We start from the raw sequence: 6000 nt of genomic DNA, 5'->3' as shown, positions 1-6000 counted from the left end.
TCCTGCTTTAGTGAAAAATCTAAAAGTTAAAACATCAGGAACGGCCACACAGGGACAATTCAGATCAAGTGCAATCGGGCTGACATTGCACAGTTGGTCTTTTAGGAAAGATTGCCGTGCGCTTTGGGAGAAGCCGAGTCCTCCCGCTCGCCCCAGGGCCCGCCCCAACGGGCGCAGGGAGCTCTGTAGGGACGTGGCGGTCCCCCTACGCGTCTTGCTCAGGAGGCCGTTTCCACAGAACGCAAGAGAAAGAGCCCTCATTTCTGCGCTTGGTTCCAACATAATCTCCCGGTGAAAGCGGAGAGGCGGCCGGCCCCTCCTGGGGACTCAGCCCAGCCTGGACTGAGCTTATTCCGCCGCCGTAGAAAACTCCCAAGCCCTTCGAAGTCGCCGCGCGTCTCTCACGGCTTCCGGCGCGGGCGCCTGGGCAGACTTCCGAGCCCTCCGCGTGGCCCGCGCCTACAATTAAGGAAAGCGAGTAGGGGCCCGACGGAACTCCGGCCTCATCGATCAGGCCCGCATAGACGCCCAATTAGCCGGGTCACATAAAAACAAATCCACAATCCAGAGCCCCTGGAGAGTCTAGGACTGACCCGGGTCCCCCGAATAATCCGAATCCTAACCTAGATCTCCCAGTCCTTCAAGTGGAGCAGCCAGCCTGAATGCAGGGAAAGCTGGCAAAGCCTCCAGCCTCTGGATGAGTAGGGACATGGCGACTTTGCGGCTTCTCCATGGTTTATTCAAGTGTTTGGTGATCGACAGTCTGGGACCATCCCTCCGCCCCCTTTCTCACCCTCACCACGCCCCCAGCGCCCTGGGAGAGTCAGTATCTCTCTGCAGAAGCCTCAGGGCCCTGAGTCCCAAGGGAGCACGCCGAGTTGGTCGGGGCAAGTGTTCTTAGGGGACCCAGAACCAGCGCAGCTAAGCGCTCCCCCGCTGCGCACCCTGTGAAGTTGAAGGGAAAGGGAATTTAAAATACAGTGGCCAAAATTCACTGTTGAGAACACTTTGAAGTCAGGCAACCCTGATTGCACTACTCCTCTCCCCACCTCCTCCCTCCCCATCTGCGCCCTCCTCCAGATGCACCAGAAAGCAGCACTTTGATCTTGCAAAGCAGCAATTTATATTTCTTTATTTCTTTTTCTATGAAAAGTTGATTGGACCGGGGAGAAAATAATGTAATTCCGCGGGCACAGGGCTGAGGAGCGGCTTTCTGAGCCGGGGGCGGTCGGGGGTGCCAAGCACATCTGTTTGCCGGGGTTTGCAGTGCATTCCTCTTCGCCAGAGCTTTTTCTTCCCCTCCCGGGGAGGACCGGTCGCCGTGATTCACCCCAGGCAGGAAACTTGGCTTTATTTGTCTTTGACCAAGAGATGCTGGGAAGGAAGGTGTGGAGAGGAGGAGGGAGTGCAGGAGGAAAATCTAAGTCTGAGGCTCCAGTTTGGGGAAGTGAATTGGAAGAGAAGGGAGGAGGAGTTCAGAGAGAAAACCACCTCCTGCCATCCAGAGAACTCGATGCCCACCATACTCTTCCTCAACGGTGCAGGGGTGGGGGCAGCTGCAGACTCAAGGGTGGAGGGCCAATATCAGCCAGATCTCATCTGTCTTCCCCACCAACCACTGAAAGCCTAGGGATTTACTGAAATAAGATCGACATGCAACCTTTCCCAGCACTTTGCCTAATAACCTCAAATTGGATTGAGTCAGGAAAGTATTAAACCATGTAAAGCATCAAATACCAGTGGCTTTCCACTTCACACCCAGCCCAAGGTTCTTTCCCCTTCTGCCTAGGCTAACCTAGCCAAACTTCTAGGTTCCGGGGCTGGGTCTGTCTAGGTTTCCCAATCCCTGGGGCCTTCAGCCCCTCAGCCCTTTTTCACCATAACTGCTTTTTATTTCTATTTTCCAACGGGGATCTCTTTCCTCTTCTGCTGCCCTTGATACAGGAGATTCTGAATCCAAAATATCAGTGTTTGAGGAAGGAGGGCAGGAGACCCGCCCATACCTGCCCTTCACTCTGCACACTGGTTCCCCTAGGCCACTCTGGATTCTGCAGGAGTCTACTTCTGCTAAGAACTCTTAGCCAAGGGCTTCAAAACCCAGGTCGTGGGCAACCCTGGCTCTGCTCTATATGGTATGACATGCTTGCTCAAAAGACAGGTTTCAGGACTCCTGGTCCTCTGCCCTTACACAACCCAAATCCTGACAGTGCCCTGCTGCCTGAGGAAGCTGGGTCAGGGTTGGAGGCACCAATGTTATGCCCCTGGTGTGGGTGGGGCTGGGGTCTCAGTAGTTGAGAGGCAGATCTGGCTTCTTTCCTTCTATTTTCCATTTCCTTTGCTTCCTTTTTCTTTTCTTTTTACTATTTTTCCTTTCCTCTATTTTCTTTCTTAAGTTCTGCCTTTTCTTTCCATTCCTTCTCATGCTTTTCTAGCTTTTACTTTCTTGAGCCTCTCAGCCCTAAAAGGCCACAATCCACGTTCCTCAGGCTCCAAAGAGTCGGCTTGTGGACCTGCCTTCTGCCACTAGACCAGGGGAGAACCCTCTAGGAGCAAAACAGAAGCTGCCTGGTGTTAGAGCCCTCAGGGGTATCCTCGGGCCCCAGGCCCAGGTGAGGGGCTAGAAAAGCCTCCCTGTCCCTGCATTTTTCTCTCCTTTGCTCATACTCACTTACCTCCCACCCACAGTCTTCCCCAGGAGATGCATGAGAGCTAGGCTTCCGGTCATACGGAAAAATTCAGGAAGAATAGATGGAAAGACGGCAAGCGGGAGTCCTGGGCTGGTAGGAAAGCTGGCGCAGTCGCTGGTTGTGTGAAACAATGCGTCGGCAGCACCGACAGAAGCTCCCCGGTGGGGAGGACACGGGCGACGCTTACGAGTGAGGGAACGAGGGGGTCGAGAAGCAGCAGGGAGCTCACGCGCGGGCGACACCCACATGAGGAAACCTGCACAACACTGCATGACCTCCACAGGAGTCTTCATGCAGCATTCGCGCAGAGCATGTCCGCCAGAGAGACTGGATTTGCTATCAAGGGGAGAGAAGTATAGCCCCCAAAGAGGCTGTCAACATTCCACTAAGAAAACCAAAATGAGAAAAAGGGGAAAAGAAGAGGGAGGTCTTTCTACCTTTCACTCTCCTTCTGGATGCCGTGGGAAGTGGCCGGTTGGGGCCAGGGCCCAGGGCCCAGGGCCATCCTAGGCACTGGCTTCGTCCGCCACCCCCTCATTCCCCAGTTTCCTTCACACCCGCAGCCCGGCCCCCCAGGCCAGCCCTCGCTGGGGATGTGGATGGGGTGGGAAGAGTTAGGCCTGCAGTTTCCGCGAAAGGAGCCAACCAGGCGTCCAAACAAGTCCAAACTCAGAGCCCCAACCAGAGCCCCCTCAGAGCCCTGAGGCCGCGCGGGACAGTGCGGCGTCGCTGCCGAGGTGCGCCCTTTGAGGGGTGGAGACTAGAGTGGCGAGTCTGTGTCCCCAGCGGCTGTCCTTGGACTGGTCTGTGGCTTCACAGGAGCCCTCCTTGGGCGCCGGGGTCTCCACTTTACTCCCCTTCATGCCAAAATAAGCCAACAGCTTTCTCTCCCTCCCGAGATTTTTCTTAGGAACTCCGGGGTTCTGCTCCCTTAAGCTCGGTCACAAGGACCTGAGGGTTTCTTTCCCTGTCCTCTCTCTCGCGACAAATCTGATACCTGAGTCCTCAGCCACTCTGAGAAATAAACAACCGATACGTTTAAGTGCCCAGAGACTCCAGACCCGTTCCTTACTTGCATTTCAAGTGAATCTGAGCTGGAAGAATGACGATTAAAATATACGGAGGACCCCCGAGTTGAACCCTTTGTATGTGTGCTGGGGGGAGGTGGCGGGAGGAGAGCTCAGTTTGAAAATATTTTAGGACCCATCATAGGCAGCAGTATCTCGCTAGTCCATGGTCTATGGAGTAGCGAGTATGGAGATAACAACTATGCCGGATTAACACACCTTGTCCTCAAGAAGCTACCAAACTGATGGCAGAGACGGCACTGGCTACCGTCCACTGTAGCGTGGACGAATTCCACTGGAGGCTGGCAGGTGCTTCGAACTGAGCTGGGGGCGCGGAAGATTTCCCGTGGCTTCCTAATCGCTCAGTTCCCAGCCCACAAGTGTGTAGGGGACCCGCAGCCCAGAGATTACTGGTGTGTGGGGCAGGGGGTCAGGAAGCCTTCAGGGAATAGGTGGCTTTGTGGTTGAGCCAATGGAGGGTCAGAGCCTTGGAAGGCAGAAGCTTCTAAGGTGAAAGCCCAGACCGGCTGGTTCCAGCGCTGCAAGGGGAGGCCAGGCGCAGATCTGAGGCGGGCGCCGCCGCAGAACCGAAGAAGAGCTTGGCGACACGATCTTAGTTGACTGAGCCCAACCAAGGCAACTGCCCCGGGGTTTCCTTCTCAGAAGCAACTGTGGCTCGTGCGTGACATCCGATATCCGTTCTGCTGACCAGCTTAGAGTAAAGATGGGTTGGAAGCCGCTGACCCCCTTTTTCCCTTGCTCGCAAGGATGCTTCATTAAAAGGTGGGAAGGCCTACCCTGTGTATTTTAGATCCGGACGGACATCCCCCCCCCCCCCCCCGGCCTGTATAAGACAATTCCATCTGTGCCCCCCATTCCCCGGAGACTTTGCCGGGGCCACCTGCAGCCAAACAGAACCTAGCTATGCAAGTTGCATGTGTGTACCTGTGCACAGAGAAAGGCTGGGAGGTTAGGGGTCAAGAATTCTGGCTCTAGAGCCAGATTACTTGCCCTAAAAGCTGTGAGAGCTCTGACAAGTTGAATAACTCCCCTAAACCTCAGTTTTCTGTGTGTAAAATGGGGCCAATAATAATAGTTTTGGGTTCATAGAACTTGAAGTGCGTGAAATAAACTGGTTCATGTAAAGCACTTAGCACAGAGCCTGGCACAGAATAAAAGCCTCAATAAATATTAGCTCTTCATAAGTGGTGCAGACCAGAAAGAGAGGAGATACAGAATAAGACTCAGTGGTAAGGGAGAAAAGCTATGGAAGTAAACACTAAGCTTTTTTCTCTCTGCTTTTCTTGCAAGGAGAAGGCCTCTGGATAGCATTGCCTTCTGCTGTTTTTGAGCTGGGTCAAGAGTTCTTGTTTCCAGTGCTAAAGGCAGCTAAGGGTACTGATATTGGGTGTTGGTGCAGTTCCACCCCACCCTAGTGCCATTGGCCCTTGATCCTCAGAGTACTCAAACCTCCTAGGCTTCTGGTGCCGCAGACACCATTGAGAAGTAGGAGAACATGGATTCATGGATTATTCCGTTTTGGGAATGCCTTCATTTGTCTGGATTTGTTGGCTGTCCTATGAAGTCCTTGGAAAGTATGTGAATTAAGTGAATATTTTTCCTGGTTAGGTATAGATAACTTTCCTCGCTCCTGGCTTTCTGGGCTGTGGGCCAGAGTGCCATGCCTCCTGTGGCTGAATGTGACCAGCTGCTGGACTGCCCTGCTTCCACCTCTTCCCCAGCAGCAGGACCGAGGACCGTCAATGTCTGCCTCTCCACAGATAGCCACATGTGTGTCTCTGATCTGAAAGGCTGTCCTGGTTATAAAACATTTAACAATTACATATATCAATCTATATATCAATATCTATCTATCTGCATCAACCATTTAGAGGGCTCATTTGTGCAGTGCAACCAGCCTCCTGATGCTGGTAATCATTCCCTTATCTTGGCTAGTTTTGGTGTCACCAGGGACACTATGCACATCACCAAAGAATTCCTTCCCACCCCCTTATTTGTTTTGCAGTCAAAGAGGTAGGCTGTGAATTACGGGAATTATGGTCAAAAGCCACAGAAAAGCCTCCCACGACCTAGCCCATACCCCTAGCTCCCCTACTTCCACCTGAGTCCCAGGGAAGAAGCTAGCACAAGACTGGCCACCCCAGCTGCCCTGACCTCCTCAGGTTGGAAGATCTAATTCCCCAGGCTCTCCTTGCAGCTGCAGGGTCGCTCCAGTATGGAGAGTT

Source organism: Cynocephalus volans, chromosome 8 (assembly GCF_027409185.1).
Source record: "Cynocephalus volans isolate mCynVol1 chromosome 8, mCynVol1.pri, whole genome shotgun sequence".
In the NCBI taxonomy this organism is placed as follows: domain Eukaryota; kingdom Metazoa; phylum Chordata; class Mammalia; order Dermoptera; family Cynocephalidae; genus Cynocephalus; species Cynocephalus volans.
This window is presented reverse-complemented; position numbering follows the sequence as displayed.